General features: G+C 41.7%; 1 protein-coding gene across 1 annotated transcript in view; it reads right to left on the reverse strand.

Moving 5' to 3' along the window:
• Window positions 1-21,256, reverse strand: part of LOC118339746 (beta-1,3-galactosyltransferase 1-like) — an 89,812-nt gene that overhangs the window by 45,085 nt on the left and 23,471 nt on the right. Inside the window, exon 2 of the mRNA XM_035677459.1 lies at window positions 8,833-8,888. The gene's annotated coding sequence lies outside the window, so the exon portion shown is untranslated. The remainder of the gene's footprint in view (window positions 1-8,832; window positions 8,889-21,256) is intronic.

Genomic DNA, 21,256 nt, shown 5'->3' on the forward strand with positions numbered 1-21,256 from the left:
CAAAACCCAGCCAAAACTACTATGGGCCTGTGTCGGCTCTCATTTGGTGCTGACACTCACAATCTGCTCAACTTGGCTGGCAACTCATTTCTTACTCTACCTGGTTATTACCAAACTTACAGTAATTATTTACCAGGAGCTAAAACAATTAGTTGATTGACAGAAAATGAATCTTCAGCTATGTTGTTGATCATTTTTAGTCTCTGGTTTCAGCTTCTTAAATGTGAGGTTTTGCTACTTTTAATGTTTTTAATGTTTTCTGACATTTAATCGCATAAACAGCCAATTAATAAAGAAAACATAATGACAGGACGATTTAACCACAAATTGGCTAATTACATATAATTTTCCAACAATGGCAAATGATTGAACACTAATTTATGATCAGTGTAAGCTTGACATTTTCTGCTGGTTTGTGTCCCGTCGGCTAAGAGCATGCGAGCACGTGGCTACCACAGCCCACAGCTGTATGACAGCATTGCCCCTTTTAACTGAAATTAGCCCTAGAAATACTTTTACATAACATACCACCGACACAAAGTACTTAGTATGCTATGCAGCCCACTTTGAGCCACCAGAGACGGCTACAAAGCCTGCACTCCCACGGATACGAGTGGAGAGTAAGCATGTGTGGCAGAGTGCTTACGTCCAGAGAAATAGTTTTGGGCAGAACTTTGAAAGTTTAGTCTGTCTTTACAAGTTCAGTCAAAGCAGCAAAACAGAAATGTTCCGAAATGTAAAAGCGGATGTCAACATATTTACCAAGACGGAGCGGTGAAACTGAAACTCACAGATGAACGCGGTGTGGTCGAGGAGACAAACACACATATACACACACGCTCAATTTACTATATATCCTGCACTTTTCCGTTCTTTGTCATTCTCTTCATCTTTTACCTCATTTTCCCCGCCTTTCTTTCTCACTCTGCCCTATTCTCTTGCTTCTTTTTTACTTTCTCTCTTCCCCTCTCTCTTAAAAAATGGGGGGAAAATTGAAAAATGACCTAGTTGATGAAGGCGGACGTGAAAAATGGCCATAGAAAATTCTGCCTTTTGAACCTAGTTCTAATTTTATGCAGCATCAAAACACTATTGTGCCAAAGTCCAAGCCCCCACATTGGAGCAAAGGCATTGCAGTGAATAAAAGCCCCCTTATGAAGTGTGCTGTCAGCGTGTGGAGGGAGGGTCTATTCATCTACACAGAGTTTAGCTTTATCAAAGTCATGCATGGTTAAGAGTATGCAATCGCTCACTGAATATACAAAAGACTAAAGGATTTGGGCGAGGAGAAAGCCTAACAGTCCACACACCCTGGCTCATTTCTAACATCAAACACCACTGTTCAAAGAGATAGTGTGTTGTGTGAAAACACCTCCAAGAAATAGAAAGTGTAGGGAGAGTAAAGGAGAAGCAGGGGGTAAATGGTCAAAGCAGAAGTGAGCAAAGGAGATTTACCATGCAAGAGGAGCAGGGAATGAAAAATGTATTGGCTGTTCACAGAAGGTAGCTGCGCCTGCACCGCTCCCTTTGGAACAACATTTGCCTTTTCCAGCACTTTCACCTTGATACTTTGTCTTCAGTGGTCAACCTCAAACATCCTCCTCCAATCTGCATAAACCACTGGAAGGCCTTTTTATGTTGAACAAGTAGTTGAAGGCGAAGTAAGTGGCCCCTTGAGCTGTCAAGGTTAATTTAAATCCACAATATAGCGATGTTGAACGTAACAAACAACACGCTGTTTATTTTCCTACTCTTGGAGCCTTACCAGGTTTGGCAAGTGCTCAAAGAAAGGCCATGGGGTCCTTAAAATGAAAATGGTTTATTACTTCAGGAGATTAGACTATTAAAAGCCTTACAAAAGCTACCAAATACATGAGGATTCTTCCACAGGGAACCAACAGCTAATTTCATGGGCATCTGGCCAGTAGTCGAGGTTTATTGCTGTGTGTTTGTTGAGGGGACAATTTGCCTCGACAGTGGCATGAGAGGAAAGGTCATGTGATCAACAAAATCATTATGAATGATCCACTAGGGAGCAACAGAATCAGTAAGCAATTGAATGGCAATTTGTCAGGTTGTTGTTGAGGTACTGAACCAAAGTGCGGGACAGACCGATGGATCAACATGGTTGGGTTCATAGATGTTCTACATCGCCTCTCTAAAAGCAGAGTTTCTGCAGGGCTCGCCAAGTTCAATTTAAGACTTTTAAAAGACCTTTTTAATACCACACGGAGTGCAATTTAATACCTGTTTCATGGCCAAAAGTATGACAGTATAATAGAAAACCAGCTAAGACAAAGCCCAGAAATATTCATCATTATATCCCTTTTTTTCAATCCTACCAGCACTATATGATAATCATTCCTAATGACATAATCCATTAAATGAACACAACCTGGACCCAGATAAGGGGCTAAAATGGACAGATTGATTAACCAATGAAAATGGATTCATTCATTAAAGTTTTTGCTAAAATTGCCCCAAATGGCCCGTTATGGGATAATGAGCTTCCTAGCTACAGTATCTAGCAGTGGTGAGTGCTTGCTACAGGTGTGATGGTGCTGACTTCAATCCACTGTCACAAAAAACCCTCTTTTAGTTTATAAGTGCATAACATCTCCTGAAAGCCCGCAATCACATACAAAGACGTCTTATCGCCGGCAGCAAGCAGGAGAAAATATTGCAGGCTTGGGTAAATTAGATGTTAGACTTTGTAATACCTGTCAGGAAACTGAATTCACTGCTTTTTAAGACTTATCAAGACCTGCAGATAGCCTGTCAATGGGGGGGGGGTGAAAACCCTGCCGTCTCACAAAGTTATCATTCAAATACGGTTATAACGGAGCACACTGATGGATAATCTCCCCTGGAAGCCATTCACTGGGTTGAATTCAATTGTATATGCAAAAAGTGACGGAATTAGTTGTGTAAGGAATAAAAACAGACAGCTTTAGAGAGAAGTTCAAACCCTGCCTCCTTTATCAGCTCCACACACACATGGTAAATTGCTGGGTGAAGTAGATGTGCTTATTGGATTGTTGGTTTCAGATAGTTAGTGGAGAGGTAGTGTTTCATACGACCATTCAAAAGGCACTTGAGCTGAAGCATACTAACGCCTTTAGGCCCACGGGTTGAGGGAGAAAACAAACAAACAAACAAAAACCTCTCTTGTATTTGATTCTATTGGTTTGGTGTCTGTTAAACTAGAGCAGAACTGTGATGTTCCAACAAAGCAGAAGTGGTTAAAAGTGCAGACAGCTCATGTTGGTGAATGACTGCTTATGGATTCCACACAAGGATGTGTCAGCCAAAAACTTTAAATTAGCAGCAAAGTGAAATACAACTGAGAGAGGGGGGATTCACTCCAGCGATTTCAAAACAAAAGCAGCTCGCGACCTTCACTTTAAATGAAACCTTCATTTGTCAAGAGATGCTCTGACTGGCAAGGACCAGCAGAGCTCTCTCTTTGCTCAAGTGGATCTTTGTTACCACTAGACAAAACCAAACTGCGCTCGAACACAGGCCTGCTCTATACGGCGCTGCAATGTGCCAGGTTCAAAGGCTGGGCTAAACACTATTTGCTGCTTCTCTCACAGATTTTAACCTTGCAAACAGGAAGTGACCATTGATTGCTCATCCATCGCACTAAACTGTCCTGGCTTTGTTCTAAAAGGTTAAAGGCCGCAGCGATACAGCCCGTGAGATGAGGTAGATATCGCCTCCACACAGCTCGGTTAAGTGCAGACTCATTGATTGATCGCATTGATTATTGTAAGGATCACATTTGATTATCCTGCTCAGAGTGAGATGAGTGGAATTGAACACGGAGGAAAAAGCAGACTGCAGTCCATGCTGCCGTGTCTGCAACTATTTCCAACTGAGCCAGAGAGGAAAATGTAATCCTCCTCTTAAGAGTCTTTACATGAGTGAATATTTCAGTAATGTTATTTTGATACTCCACAGAGAATTGTTGGAGCTAAAGACAGAGAAATTAAGAAGAAGACTGCATTACAGCCAGAGGCAGAAGTTTTCTTTTTTTCCTTTGTAGTCTTTCTTGTGCATGAAACTTGTTCAGATTGCTTTTGACATTCAACTAAAAATACACGCACAGCTTCCACCTCCACAGAACACAACAAGCTGGATGAATGCGCAGCTTAACCACAGATCGAGAAAGAGAAAAAGCACAATTGTATACAACAAACTGAAAAAAATCAGCATGTATATAAAAACCTCAACCTCTCAGGTGTTTGTTTATTGGAGAAATACACAGAGCTTCCATATCATTGTAGTTATATTGTATTTCTGCTTAGATCAACAAAGGAGAAAACTGCATAGAATCAGACTCTAATGCTTACATGGGTCCTGACCTGTCTGCTTTTATGACATCAGGTTATTGATGGAAATGTATTAATGCAGTGTCCGTACAGTGAGGTTACACTGGGTGACAGTTTAGCTGACGCTCTCAGTGCAGTCCTGCTGCAGCAGCCTCCGCCCATCAACAAGTTAAATTAAACCTTATTTGCATTTACTACTTGACCTTTCAGCCTGCTCGATCCCCGATATCAATCTGAAATCAGCAGAGAGGGGGCGAGGCAGGTGAGGTCCTGTGGGGAGGCTGCTGTGTTCACGTGCTAGCCAAGACAAATAACCTTCCATCCAACAGAGCACTTATTTGAACCCAGTCTCCCATTATAAATCAACCTGTACGGAAAACCTGTGAGTTGCATCAGCAGTGCTCTGGCTTCTGCTTCCAAAGCGGTGAGATGTTATTGTTCGAAATTGGAGCCTCTTGCTGCTCGCCAATTGAAACCCCACCACAGTTTCATTTAATCTGACAAGTATAATCTTCTGAGATTGCCCTTTCCCACTGTGATGTTTGGAAAGCTTATAAAAGACTCACTTCATTGATCTGAAGACACTTTAAGAGGTCTTATTGTTGTTCCCATGCCATAATCACAAATAGACCCTTTGCAATAGAATAATGCCAAACAATGCCAGTCAGTGGGGGAGTCAACCGTGCAATAAAGGCTTAATAGTTTTATCATTGCTTTGAAATTGTGCGGTCCATCTGTGTGTGTGTGTGTGTGTGTGTGTTGCTGTCTTCCTGTCTGTAAATCTGCCAGCAGTTGTGGTACAGTTCCTTTAATCTAACCACAGAAGCTGCCATCGTTAAGGCAATGGAGAATGAAATAAGGGACGTTTTAAAGGGAAAATACGATAAACTCTTCTATCTTTGGGGATAAATTACTATGTACATTGACAATCAAAGTCAATAAGAGCTCATACAGTCTGAGGGGTTCACACACACACATCCTCTCCCAGTCATCAAGCCCTTCACCTCCCACTGCGCCAAAATGGATTTCCCCCTGAGGACAGCATTCAAGGTTTATGTTCCTAATGACCCACAATAATTCACCCGTGATTGATCAGCAAAATCAACTCATGACTTACAACCCCCACGCCACGACAGAGACTCTAATCTCTGAGGCTTCTTCACAACTGTATTAAGCATTGTGTTCCCTGATATCTCACAGTGCAGTCAAATAACTCACTGCCATTGGCCGGGCCCAGGCTGATATGTCACTGTGGTTGGCTGCCGTTTACGCTGAACACACAAGCAAAGGGGGGAATCCGTGCGTGACAAACGGCGCCCTGCGTTCGCACTTCGTTCGGGGGTGCGACCGCTCAGCGCAAGGGCAGCCGGTGGAAGATGTATGAGTTGGTGGCGTAATGTATTCATAGTGGAAAAGATGGAGAAATTGGTCTTGAGACATGATGAAGCGCCTGCTGAGGTGTCTTTGATAAATTATGATGAAGCTATGCAAATAGGGACTGCAGCTGGATCTCCAGCAAGAACTGTTCAATTAGCTCCATACTGTGATGGTAGACTAATACTTGTGTGAGCAATGAATCCATCTATTAGAACTAACAAAACAAATTCTACACTTTATGCAAGGGACCCTTGTTGTGACACCAATTAACAGGCCTAGCTGCAAGACAAAGACAATGATATTTTTTACCCAGTGAGAAGAAGCCTCATAAAGGAAGTTAAATGATGTTAGCACATTACACTCTTATATCTGGATCTGTGTCAGAGAGCTGCCTCTAAATCTACTGCAGTGTATTAACTATAATTCATCATAGTGTCTTTCTATTTCACTAACCAAATAAGAGAAAAAGAAATCAAATCCTCCGACTTGTCACAAGAATTATCTCAAGGGTTGATTTGAATATTTAAAGAAAGCGAGTTTAATAAATGAAAACACGAGATAAAGTGCTGCAAAATGGACGTTCTTTTAACTGTTTGTACATATTCATACACAATTCACAGTAACTCCCAGAGTCCTGATTTGGGAAGCAGTTCAAAGAAGGCTGAAATGCCTCTCAGATACTGCGTGTTCATCCCTCAGGCCCATCAACACATGCAGTCCTTTTCACTAAATATTTCACCACGAGGTTATGCATGAATCACCCATACATTCGGATTTTACATTCACGTTACACAGTGCAACTTGTGCCGAGCATAAATTTCACCCACAGCTTGTATTGTGTGATTAGATGCAGCTTTGAAGCCCAATTTTGTTTTTTTTTCTTTCCTTGCAGCCACAGAACGAGCCACTGCAAAAAGATAACTATCATCCACTGAAACCAGATGGGTTTCCATCTTTACTGAAAATCTCTTGTATTTCAATTAGGTTACTGCTACTGAATAGAATTTCATCTTGAAGCTTCCCTCATTGACAAGTTTAGAAACTGGAATGTCTGTGTGATTAGTGCTTTGAATATCATAATACAGCTGGAAACACAATGCGTCTGGCTGCAGAGCTGCTGCAATTAAAAATGACATCATGTTAAAATACTCTTCAAGGCTAGAAAATGCAAATTATATGCAGACTAGTAATATGATTCATGTATTAATTTGGCTTGCTGAGTGGTGATTAGGTGAGTGGGAGTAAGCAGCAGTCACTAATGCTCAGCAATGGCTAAAAACAGTATGGTGAGGGGAAGCAAAAGCAGGCAATTTTCTTCATTTACTCAGTGAGAGATGACCTTTCCACACAGTCCCTCCCTGTGGCGCTAAGGAAGCGCGCGTATGAAAGGGGATTTGAACTTTAGCTTGCATGCAGCATCTGACATATGTATGCTAACTGTTTGTGTCTCTGCGGGCTATCACAGACACTGGCAGGGGCACTGAGAAGGAAAGACAGAGGGAAGAAAGAGCAGGCAGCATGACGACTCTTCTTAATGTCTTATTTAAAGATACATCATCCTGATTTTGTTTCAGTGCTTCATTTCAGCTTGGTGTAAGGGATTTGAAAGATGTGGGCAACAGGACTAAAGATGCAATCAAGTTGCATTATGGGAAATGTAGGAGCCAGCGACTTTGGAGCTTGTCCCACTCGAGGGACTAAAAGTCAGGATATTTCATTCTCTGCTGCTCCAATCCTGATTTTTCTTTTTTTACGCGTCTCCTTCGAGCCTCTTTAATGTGCCAACAGCTGTAGCACCATGTCACTTCCATATTAATATGCATCTGGGCCCAACTACAAATAAGCCTATAAACTGATACAGTTTATGATATAAACATGTAAAAGGATTTTATATACAAAGCCATGACAAACAAACACAAAATGATGAAACCTGCCTCAGTATCATTGCACTGTTGATGTTCAGATTAGAGGTCAGAATAGAGATTGTAAGGACAACTGAAACATGCGGTGGAAAACTGACCTATAATCAATATGGAAAATTTTATTTTGAGCCCTGATCTGAAAGAAAGCCAAGGACAGTGAGACCTAAGAATATTCAGACCCTTTCCAAAGGATGTTTGAGCCAAGCACCAAGACAAGCAGCAGCACAATGCACCATCGATCAATGAGCAGCCATGGTCATAGAGAGCAGCAGTACGTCATTCTCTCCTCTGTTTATCTGTTTATTCCCTTTCTGGCCTAAAAAAAGCACAGATTTTTCCTAAACTACTTGCAAGTCTGCTCAGGTATTAGAAATATTGACCCAAGATCAGCAGCAATATAACAGGACTCTACGTAACCCAATTAGACTGAGTATTATATTTATTTTTTGGCCTGAATTGGGGTCCCAAGTAGTTTAGATTAGCAATAATTAGGCAATTAGCAACAATCTGTGACTATTGCGGAAAAGCATTAGAAAATAGACAATTTCATCCATATATGGTTGGATTAAGGTTGTAAATGAGAACAAATTTGCTTCAAAAAAAATATTACTCCATGCTATGAACATCATTTAGTCGAGTAATCAGGATGAAAGCATTGATGAAGACCTCCATTTTGTCATTTGACAGAACACAGAAAACTCAAATTATTTTTTTAAAAGCTGTGACAACACAAGACAAGAACTCGAAAACCCCATCACCAACAACAACTAGTTAGAGTCAGATGTAAAAGTGTATGTATAATATACTGCATGTGATCAGTGTGTTGCTCAGACAGGAAAGAAACTGACATCAACTGCTGGGATGCACCATATTTTTTCTTCAATAATTAATTGAGCAATTCCCTTTGATGACAAAAGGGAACCCGGAAGACTTAAATGCATGCAGGGGTGATAAACCTGTGCTTCATTAAACAGCAAGATTGAAGCAGTGAACCTCAGAGGCAACTGTAACTTTTAGTCAAGGCTTCTGTTTCGGTTCTCAGTCTCATCAGGCTTTCTTTCCCAGCACAGAGCTCTGTGGAATACAGGACCACTGTGTCTACCTATTATGAAAGGCCTTTTAAAACCAGATATAGGCTACATCCCTGACTGAGCAGCTATTTGACAAACGGACAGGAAGCTGAGGTCAGTGTAGCATACCTGACACAGCTGGCTCTCATCCAAGGCAATATGGGCTCCGTCTCTTCATACCGTTTCTGTTAAAAAAAAAGAAGAAAAAAGACAGAGCCAGGTCAAGAAAACTGATATGAGACTTCAAGAAAGAAAGGATATTGGAAAAGTTAAAAAAAGAAGAAGAGGAGATTAGATGATACGGTAGGGAAGCAGGGAGCATGTGTCATTCCTGCAACCTAAAAAACAAATGTAACTTTTCAAACATACATTTCTATTCATCTTTAACATGAATGTATTCTTATTTAGATGAGTTGAAAATTGAACCCACTCTGTTAAAAAATTAAACAATGAATCAGCATCGAACGCTTTCAAGTGGCAGACACACATATACTTTCTTTCATACAAACCCCATAAAGCCTCAACTCAACTCAAATTGATCTTGACACAGACCATGAGGGAAGTTTTAAGTGTAATCAGCCGATGGCTCATCAGTATTCTGCAGCCGCCGCCGCTATCTCCAAACGATGGCAACAAACAGGCGGAGAAGGTGGGGGAATCTATTGATGTATGCTCTTTTATGTGAAGTTATCATTCAAGACCCACTTACGCCCAGAAAAGGTCAAATGAAATTCTCTCATATCAAATTGAGTTTTTCACTTGATTAATAAGCTCTCGGTGGTGGATGCTGCGCCTGCACGCAACGCATTTCAAAACATTTTCAGGTTTTCATTTAGCTTAGAGGATGACACTGAACTCCAGATAATACAAGTCTAATTAAAACATTTCAAAAGCAAATATTTCAATTACCAGACTTGGCACTATCAACGTAAGGTTTCATAATATGTCTATGTACTCTGTGAGCACTAGAAGGAGAGAGACCAAGACTAACACTCGTGACACAGCAATCTCCAACAACAAGGAACAGTCCAAACAAAACCGAAGCCCAAACTTAGAAATCCCCTGAAGAGGATATCTACTGTGATTTGGAGATGCTCCTTGTACCAGAAATATGGGAAATACTTGAAGAAACTCTGGAGCAAGCTGTGGTTACTGAGAAGACAACCCACTGGGGCTTTTCATCTTCGTCGTGAGCTGGAAACCAAAGACAGATCTGGTTTTTAATCTTATCGAGACGCACTAGAGTGTGGGCTACTACAGGCCGTAAGGGTTACACCACTTATAATACATCAAAATGTGACATAACACTGTGCATGCGTGAGCTGCATTGCTCCGGATACAACTACTATGGCACACCAAAACAAACACCTGTGTTTATCTGCGTTTGTTGGAAGGTCTCATTGATGTGCCATGGCCTTAAGGTGGTGTGAATCACTCATTCACTGCTCCCTATAAAACAGTGACTCAGTGGTTCACTCCATCTTGAGAAGTAGATTGAGATTAAAGACTTCTGAATCATCATCATTTTGCATCGACACTTAGAGCTGCAGTGTTGAACAACTGTCATTTAATTCTTCAAAACAGCGCAGTATAAAGTGAATGCATTTCACACTCACAATTCAGACAGTGATGAAGTAGTTACATGACAAATTAATAGGCTTTTTATCATGTATTATATATCACTGAATTTATTACTTAAGTTCAGCGTGTCAGCGTGTTACTGAACCAGAAAGTACAGTTGAGGCTGGACAAAGTCAACTTGAAGCTGATGATGGTGCTTGATGAAAAGTCAGGGATTACCAAGGTCATTAGGATTTACCCTCTAGGGAACATAATTGACTCTCCAATCCATTTTGTAGATGTTGAGATATTCCACAGTGAAGAATCTGACCTGTTTGTGGGGATCCCCAGCGTCAGTAAGCTTCATCCTCTGGGGACCATGACCAAAATTAAGGGTGCAACAAATGATGTTTTTTTTAATTGTCTTCCATAACTCGAGGTGTCATCTTCAAATGTCTTGTTTTGTACAACCAACAACCCAAAATATTCAGCTTGCAATGAAAAAACAGAGAAAAGCAGGAGCAATTCCTCATGCTGGAAGAAATGCTCTGAATAGAATTTTTCTCAAGGTCGACAAATCAATAAATCAGCTAATTGTTTCAGCTCTGCGATAGTTGTTCATATGTCTCAGTCTGGAGAAAAGTCAGGCCGACGCTTCCTTCCCTAGAGCCAGGCTGGTAGTGGACCTAAAGATGTGGATGGAAAGAGAAAGGTATAGACCATCATGATGTGACTAAATGCCATCAAGGTTAAAAGAAAGGAAACACCACGTCGGGTCAGGATGGAGCCCTGCCATCTCTCCCTCTAACAGGCAGAGAGCAGTGCGCTCTGGGTAATTGGGAAGAACTTCCTGGCCTCGGACTTGAGTGGCATGTCTCGGCCGTGGCATGAAGTCAGTTACCTGATCGACGCTTAGATACATCGAGCTGTCAGCTCAGCTCCGGAGTAATCACAGCCCTGCATTAACAAGCCGCTCACGCACCAAAACGGCTCTCAGGGAGGGAGCGCGATGACAAAACACAAGCCAACACACACGTATATTACCGTACACACTGGTGAGCCCGCACACAAACAGTGAGGCAGCTGATGAGCAACCACCTTGCAAATTGGCTTACTATACAGATGCAGAGAATAACTTATTAGTGCATTACAAACAGGCTTTGGTGGCCTTGGCACAATTCTGCCTTGCTATAGAAGCTATTTCAGACATTTCTCTCATGCATTTACCTCATTGTGGAAACATGCCTCTGCTCGCTATTAACAATTTTTCTGATGCTGGAAAAAATTGTGCCATTTGGAATGCATTACGCCCCCCCCTGTCACTGCGCTAATCAGCATAAAATGAATTATTGCTATCATTACAGTAGGTGGCCGAGAAATAACAATAGGTCTTAATTATTCAACAACGAGGAATAATAAAGGGAAAGCAAATGCACCTTTAGTTTCTGCTGCCAACAGTCATTAGAATTTGTATCTCTCTCCCCTTTGGGAAGAGTACCAGACTCCGTTCCTCTGTGGAAATCATTTCTAAGATGGTGATGAGTGATGAGGTTGTTTTCCCACTCGAATATACTCCTTGTGTTGTTTGTCTGTGAATGCTCAGTGTGGAAATTACCATAAGAGCCCAATAAAAATGTGCCTGGCAATAGTTTTTTTTGAGTTATAATTTCTTGTGCGTAATTGTTACTGTGTGTCATTAAAGTGATGATTGGGAGGGGAATATTGTTCCATTTCAAGTCAAGTTTTGGTCCTGGATATGAAGTAAATGTAGATTACATCATTAGAATCTTATTTATATGGATCCTTTATCATAATGAAAGACTTAGTTGTTAGTAAAGCTCATGAGTTTGTGTATGCATTGCGCTAGTTATCCACTACTGATGAATCAACAGAGGAACTTGTGCTCTGTGTATCATTTCTCAGTGCAGGAAACTTGACCTAGAATCAGATTTCTTTCATATGTGTATAAGAACACAAGCATTTGAAGTCACAGCTAACGAGACAAGAGGCTCTGTGACGGTTTACTAGTGTAGCTTGTTAGCATGCTAACAGTTGCTAATTAGGACAAACACAAAGCACAGTTGTGGCTGATTTGAATGTCATTAGTGTTGCAGGTATTTGATCATAAACCAAAGTATTGGACAAATTGAGGTTCTTGACCTGATGACATTGCCGTCCCTAGAGCCACGCTGACGGGATGGCTTCAAACTAAATTCAAAAACAGAGCCACTGTGCTGTCTCCTGCACTACATTGTTCACCTTTTGAGTTTGTTCTGCATCCAGTTGGGCAAAAATTCCAACAAATATCCTTGGAATTAGCTAGGTGGCATTTTTATGTCCAAATATACATGTTATGCCTGAAACATTAATTAGTAACAATCACACATCAACAGAGCAGGTGTGACCAAACCCTACTGAACTCTTCAAACCCAGCGTCTGAGGAAGAAAGAAACAACATGGGAACAATTAGCAGCAATTAACGACATTTAGAGCTGATGGCAAAACCACAAACATTATTAACACCTATTTCTTATTCATTTTCACTGTCCAAACGGCTGGTTTTGATTGCCTTCAAAGACAAAGGAGCGAACTCTGCTCTATCCTGTCAGCCAGCTTCAACTGCTCCCTCTAGCTCTTATTTCAAAGGGATTCCAAAATATGTAGGATACATTTCTTGTTAACGCCAAACATTACAGTTACATCTGGGTATCATAATTCCAGGTTGGCAAGGTCAAACTCATTATACTAGACTTTCCTTGAGAGATAAAGGCTTTAGCTGAATCCACAAATCCAACCAGTACTGCAGGGTTCCTCTGACCTTTCAGAATGAGTTGCCAATCAAATTTCAGTCTGTCTTAATGGAGACACGGTGATTACAGCAGGCATGATTCAGCGCTATAAACCGCTGCCCTTCAAAAGAAAATGAAGTAGCAAAACGAGTGAATATGGCTTAGGAGACATGACTTCAACATAATAGAGAGAATACTGTAATGATTTCATTGGGGGTTTTCATGGATCATTGTTTCTCTCGAGTAATGATCTAACGGCTCATCGACACATCTGTCACCATTGGCATTTGTCTCATTGTCCTATTGACACTCCGGCACTCCTGATTGCTGATCAGTGCTGCTAACTGTCACAAATCAAAGCGTGTCTTTGGGTGGTCGGAAAGGTTGAAACAGATACCGTCAGATCCTGAGATAATGAATGAGATAATTAACTTTCAGCTTGAAGGCGTCCCGAAGACTTCCTGTCAGCTGCTGTTAGCGTTGTTGACAAAGTCTCAGACGACATACAGTGGATATTGAAATAATGACGTTCGATTTTCTTTATCTTCGTGTGGCTTAGTTAAAATACTCTGCAGGTGATTTGCGATCTGTAGACACCTCGAGCTCGAAGACAACCCACATTGCTGCTCAGTGTATTCACTGTATCATGGGATATGAAATTCAAGGTCACATTTCACTCCCCTGCTCACTGGATTCAGCTCAGATTGAAATTCTACTGCATATCCAGATCACATGGGTCTTTGTGAAACCATTTATATGAACTACTGCCAGCTTTGCACAAATGTCTGCTTTCTTCCTTTCAGGTACAAAATAGTGTTTTTAGGTCAAGCAGACATTTTTGCAGACAGAAGGACGTCTATGTAATATTTTGCCTGACCAAAGAGAACAACCAACCATCTGAAAACCTAAAGAAATGACTACACCTTGGCTGACCATGATGTAGTTGCTGACTGCAACGCCCATGGTTATCAGGAATTCATAGAACCATAGTTACATATGTAACTCTTGCCTCATAATTTGGGGGCGCAGTATCCCAGAGTACAGAGCACAGAATTACTGGATGTTGGACCAGGATCAATAACTAGAGTAATAAAGTGAGTGTTCATGTAATTTACTAACTCAAAGAAGTGGATTAGGTGTTAAGTCTTTCTTTAAATGAATATGGGTTTCAGGTCTGTGCAATATTTTAAGAGGGCCTGACCTATTCATTCAAATTCCTGGTCTGAATATGCTTTAATCAGGTTAAGAGACTGAGCCTGTTACTTCAAGAGTGTTGTGATATGAATGGTGCATTGAGAAATGCTTGTGACTTTTTAGTTTAATGAAAATGACCCAGATCTAATTGGAAATGGCCTAGATCTTGATTACTCTAATTATGCACCTGGAGCAGACAACACACAGTATACTTGTCTCAGAGCGAGGACTGTCTAGGTGTTTTTAACATAATATAGGCTTAATTGGTTGACCTTTTCAATGCACACGCCGTTATTAAAGCCCTAATTAAGTGTCTCATTACAATCTGAGATCCTGTCAATTAAGTCCTTAAACAAAAAGATTTAGGCCTCTCGGCCATCATCGTCGAAGGCAAATGTCAGCTCATGGCGGTGAGAGGCCGACTTGTTATTGCTCTGAGAGACTGTCTTACAGAGAAAGCGACCGGACTGGTGTTAAATCTCAAAGCAATTACATCACTTGAAATCTGATGAAAATGCTACGCGGGGTTTTAAAAACTTTTGACTGACAGTGTACATTCTTTCTCAAAGTCTAGTCCAAAGTAGTGTCAATTAGCGACTCGTGTTCAGATGTTAAAATCTGTCCTGTATTGTAGAGCCCGGGGAGAAAGAAGGCAAAATGTAACATTCGAGGAACATTTCTCAGTTTATATTCCTGGTTGAATAAAGTTATGGTGCAGAGAAGGGACAAGCCGGATGAAGACTTGCTTAACATCCATCAACACTCTTCATAAAACATGCACTTTATGCTCACATTTACATCTTCTATCCAGTGGACAGTAAAGACAACCCTCTTTAGTCTCTGCCTATTTTTCAAGCTGCTGATGCATAGTAAATTTTGAAAATTACATATCTTGCGTGTAAAACTACAGCGTGTCCTCCTCCTGTCTCTTCCCTTCTTCCTTCTGCCTTCAGCAGAGCAGCTGCACTCAGGAGGGAGAAATAGGTCATATCTCCCTAGATCGCCTCTGTAACCTCTCATTTCATAATGATCATGTTTAATGAGTGAGGCGCTCTCCAGGCATTCTTTAGCACGGAAGAGTGTCGTCCTCGTTGTGCTGCATTGCCTTTCAGCAGGTAAGCGTGGCCCCCCCTTCTTCCCATGCAACAGAATGATTAATATGTTCCAGTCTGTGCAGAGAAACACACACATTGATTTGTACCCAGGGCCAATCAGAGTCATTTTGAAGGCTGGGTGCAGCTGTGAGATGCATCTTTTCCTCGGGTTTTGTCAAAACGAGATCAGTGGAGTCTGACATATTGCATGTGACACATGAATGAGCAAACAAATGATGTACCCCCCTTCTAACCTGGGCTGATCGGTGTAAATTATGAAAATACTGCATGGTAATAAAGTGGTGAGTTTCAGAAAACTCAAAAAACTAGTGCCAATTTGTAATTTTTCAGAAATTGAAGAAAGAAGTGATACCTTTGAATGTAAAGAGCTGTTATATATAATAACTGAGGTTAACAGACGTGACAGGTATGGCGTTTCCATGGTTACGTAAAACCCCTGTTTGGCCACAAAGTGGGACGCAAGATCATGTGAACACGAAATTATACAGGATTTATACAGAAAAGATAAAAGGTTTTTGTTTATTCATTTACAGATTTTCAGCTCCTGATCATTTTTCAGGTTCAGAATCTACAAATAGTGACTTGTTTTATATTGTGATGTATAAGCATGACAACAATTTTGGACATACACCCCAGCAAAAAACAAACAAGGTCCTTTTCATATTCTGTTTTCATTGTGGTTTATAAAAGACATGTTGAATCTCTAGAAAATGTCATTATTGTACTACTGTATGGAACGCATGAAAAAATAATTCTTGCAATGCTTTTAGCCAAGGGCTGAGTGTGTGTACATGGTACACATGCATTTTACATTACTGATGCGTAAAGCTTCCAGGGGGAGTGCATTGAAAATAAATGATATGAGAATGTTGTAGCTACGACAAGCTGAGCCCTAAGCCTGTTGAGAGAAATACACAGAGATAGAGCTACAGGTAAAAGGATTACTCTCTCCTCTTTGGTTTTGTTATAGCTCTACAGCCTCAGCCTGCACTTGTCATTGAGTTTTCACTGAAGCCCCCCCTTTCCCCACCTCTTTGCCCCTGTCAAAGGAAAGAAGAGACAAGCCCTTGATGAGTGCACCTTTGATCTCTCTGAGGCGCCTCTGCTCCTCCTCCTTTCTTTCTCCCATCATCCTCCCTCTCCTCTCTGTTGGGGAGCTGTCAAGAGTTCTGAAGGCTCGGCCTGTCCGCTCTGCTCCCTTATCCCACCCGACCACGTCTGCGGGCTCTTTCATCCTCACGCCCAATGCTTCACGAAGGCGGCCCGAGTCCCCGAAGGACCTCGCTGCCACCCAAAGTCTAGCCTCAGCTGAATAGCCGCCACCTCCCTACCCTCGGCCCCTCCGGTTAATCAGAGTTGGCTTTTTCTTTCAGTCAAAGCGCAGCCATTAGTCAGCACAGAGGGCTCATTCCTCCGCGTTAACGGCTAATTGTTGCAATCGCTCCTTTGGAGCACTGACAGCGTGGTGTTTGAGTGCTAAGAACAGCAAGGTGCCATTCTTTCATTGATCAGGTTCAGACATTAAAAGTGCATTACAAATAGGTCAACACATCATTTCTCTTCTTTTTCTGTTTGTTTATTAGACTGTCAGCGCTGAAATGGCCAATCAATTCAGGCCCAGAGGGAGTTGTTTCAATCACAGTTTGGCCTTTGATTTAATCTTGTTATTTACACTATGTACTCTCCCCTCCTTGTTTATCATCACTCCACAGATCTCAACAATAGTTCACTTTAGAGGAACAGTTGGACTTTCAGCTCCCGTTGTGGGATTTGCGCGTGCCATCTCTCCAGCCCGCCATTTGTTATCTTCCCATGAAGAGATCCAGCGACTGGCCCCATGCTTCAACAATGCAATGAGCCGAGCCCCGACTTCAATCCCTCGTGCTATTACATATTCAATTAAATTCGTGGTCTCCTCGCAAGTAATAGTGATGAATATGCAGGGCGTTAATTTCTTTGTGTCACAGTCTCAGAAGAAGGAGACGTTGGGGGTTGACAAAGCGTGCAAGTTGATTGGATCCCTCGTTGCTGCAGGGCAAAGCGGTGGAGGTTAATGTTGCAAGCAAGGACGAAGGGTTCTGAATGAGACTGGCACAATATGCATCGCTGACATGGGTCACAGAGAACTGACATACGAGGAGGAGATGCCTCCCAAGAACAATGCCTCACAGAGCAGTCTGAGAATGCTGTTGAATGTAGAAAATGCCTGAATGGAGTCAAACGCACGAGTACATAGGTTCATGACATTTTTGAAGAAAAAACACTTGTGGTTCTTTTCTTTTCAGTAAGCCTCCTCCATTGGCAGTTTGAAAAGAAAACAGAAGAGCTGCCAGGGCACAAAAGGCCTCATTCAAGACCTTTTTTGCATTCTTATAATTAATCTCTCTTCCTTTCTTCTGTGAGGTTTGCTAATCAAACTCTCTTAACTGCACGACCTTGTCAGAAACTAGTAACGTCACGATTGTCAATACCCAATTAGACACCAGAGAAAAAAACAAAACAATAAATCTCAAGTACTTCAACATACACTCCATTCTTAAAAACATTTGAAAACATCATTTGTTTTCATGGAGACCATCTGCCAATCAGTATCAGCCTACATCCAACACTGGCCTTATAGGTGTGTGTGCTGCCCCGTCAGGTCCGGTAGATTTGCATCCCCGGTATCTACGGTAATGTAGAAAAACGAGTACCATTGTCACTTTTTCAAAACTTTGGCATAGACTTACATAGTACCGAAGACATCAGTTCTCTCATATCCCTATCAGCAACTGCTTATTTCAACTTGATTGATGCCGCCTGTTCATGAGGAGGTGAATGCTCATGAGATGTCTTCATGAGCATAATATGCGGCCGCCTGTTCCTCTCCATTCGCTGGCGAGTTTCATTCACAAAAATGTCACCGGAGTGAAGACAAGAATTTCACACCACAGAACTCGAAGTCCTGCTAATGAACATACCACATGTGTCAGTGTCAGTGGTCACATTAGGGGACCTGAAGATATGAGAAAATATTACTACGACTGCCAACAATGTGTCAGTGCAAAGCTGCACTGTGACAGAAATAATGATGAACGGTTTGACATTCAGATGCTAAAAACGTGTTGACTTTCATAACTTGAAGTACTTTTTTTTCTGCTTACTGCTTCTCAAATGTGAGAAGTTAAATTTTTTCTTCTTCTGTTAGTCAAACAAATAACATAAACATAAAAAAATCATTGCAGTCGTGTCACGTAAAATGCATATTTGGTGCTCCACCATTTTTGCAATGATGCTGTGGTTTGCTAACAAGTTTCAAGGACAGCACATAAGCTCCGAACTCAGACGGACAAAGAAAAACGCAGCAATTGTGGACAGAAAGATGCCATCACATCTGTGTAATCCAGTAGTGCGAGGTGAGATGACTTAACAGATGTTTAATCTGTTTAAACAGTTGGCCTGACCATGACTCACGCCTATGGTTGCCTTAGGAACCGTCAGAGCGGCGACAACAGCATGCGCCCTACATGAAAGGGATTTGTTCACTCCTACTCCAAAGTTATCACTTCTCTTCCAGCAAAGCCATTAAAAGTTCTGGGGAATCGATGGCTACAAATATGTGTAAAAATCTAAAGTTGTGAGCAACTAACAAACTCTGGCGAGCCTAAATTGCTTTTCCCCAGACTAGCGATAGATAAAGCGCTGACCTGATAATAAATGAGAGTTTTCTTTAAATGTAGCATTAGTAAGCTTGTGCTGCACTAAGGGTAAATTGGTATATTCCCTTGGCTTGAATAGATAATTTGTTCGCAGAAGCTGAAAAGTGTCTTACATGATTTTGTGTTTGGCAACCCAACAGGCACACAAGAATAATCTGGCAGTCTGTACTGTATATAGGTTGCTGATTTAATAAGCCAATAAATCATCCTTTTTAGGCTTTTATGATCCTACTGTATGTGATTACAGCCATGTATTATACTTGTTGGTTCATAGAAAGATAACATTTAGCCTTACTTTTGCTTGTACTTGGATTTTTGTTTGCTTTACAGGTCTTTTACAAGGGTCGATACGCATTTACAGCCATGAAATACGTATAAATAAAATCATTTTAGCCATAAAAGGCCGGCAACGTTTGAGGAAAAATAGGTCTTTGAACAAATCATTCTTTGAACAGACTCAATGGTGGGGGGACAATTGAAACAGCAGGAAAGATACTTCTCTTATGAATCGACACTTCAAGACCGACTTTTTCTTTTCCAGACAATTTTTCCCCTTCATTCATGGCTGCTTTGACTGCACCGCAAGCATAACCAGTTTATCTCCCAAATTTCCCAGTCCTCTATCTCCTTCTTTCTCTCACAGCATTCACTGTGAAAATCGATGATAGTGACAGAGCGTGGGAGGCAGAGGCTGCCAGAAGAGTGTCATCCAGAGTCGCTGATGTCACCTCCACTGTACCCTGCACCGGGAGCGCTGCCAAAGTGTGACTTTTTACCGCTGATTCAGCCAGCACTCAGCCTGGCAACCATGGTGATGTGCACCGTGGGATGCCTCTCAGTGTCATTAACTGGCATGGAGGAGTGTTGGTCGTGGCAGAACACAGGCCATCACACACACAGCTGTACCTGGCACAGGTCTCAGGGGAGAGACGGTAGGGGGGAGGAGGAAAAGAAGGTAGACACAGAGACGAAGAGGCGGTATCATCATGGTAGGTTTCAAAGGAGGTATAAGTGCGAGGGCATACCAGGAGCAAAACTCCGGAGAGACAGAGAGTAAGAACCCAGAATGCAAGGTGAGAAAGTGAGAGGCAGAGTGGGAAGCAGAAAGAAAGGCAAGCGAGTGAAGTCAGGCTGACTCATTCCCCGAGGCTCATCTGAAAATGCTCTTTCGTCTTGTGTTCTGTCTGCCGCGTCCATAATAACAGCACATTGGAAAGACGCGCCATCCTCCACAGGAGAAACAAATAATGGGTGCATAAAGAACTGCTCTTCTTAGTTGAGGTGCAGTCCTGGACATCCGCAGCCTCTGAAGCAGCCATGAAAAGAACACTGACGGCGGGCTCATGGTGTTGGCTAAGAATTTATAAAGCTGTTGCTACCGGCGCTACTGTACTGTGCTGCACATCACAATGCCTAACTTTCATGTTACAGGATTAGGAGGGATCAGTTTTCTGGATCAATAGGATTATAGCTGTCGTTAACCCCTCTGAGATGAAAGAATCACAACCTACAGAGAAAACAAGGGGATGTACAAATAAAAAGAGTCTGTTGCAGGGTGGAAGGAGGACAGCTCTGCCAGCACTTCACACAACAAAACAAACAGTTATTCCAAGCAGGAATAATCTGTTCTTGGAAGCAAACAAAAACCAAACTGCCCACAGCACAATATTAGCAAAAGCACTCCGGAAAAGAAAGAAAAGAAAGCTCTGATTGTTCGAAGAGCCCAAATAGAAAAATCACTCACTGTAATTGGCTTGCCTTTCTTCCCTTTCCTACCTCCAGAGAGGAAGAGAAACACACTTGAATATGTGCACAGAGAGCCATGTCTTCTAGACTTACGCAATAATTGGCTGCTTTGCAGTGCGCATGTAAGAGTCAATACCTCTCATCAAGTGCACTTTGAGTTGCTTTCAGCCCTTTACGCCCCCCGAGGCCGCGGCTGTTTAAAAACGTACAGTTTGCAGGTGAATTGTTGCACTCCGCAACAGCCTTGTTTTAGTCACTGCTTACACACAAAGTCACAGGAGAAGAAAGCAAGGAGGGATGGCGTCAATGTGCTGTTGCAAAGATAAATGCTTTCTACTTATTGATTTATCCGTGGGACCGTGGTTTGGCTATTATTTTCTTCCCATATGTAATTATTTAATGCTTCCTATTCTTTTTTTTGAAGTTCTTTTTTTGGCCTTTTCATGCCTTT

Source organism: Morone saxatilis, unplaced genomic scaffold (genome assembly GCF_004916995.1).
Source record: "Morone saxatilis isolate NCDOM2014 unplaced genomic scaffold, NCSU_SB_2.0 Contig6, whole genome shotgun sequence".
NCBI classification, from domain to species: domain Eukaryota; kingdom Metazoa; phylum Chordata; class Actinopteri; family Moronidae; genus Morone; species Morone saxatilis.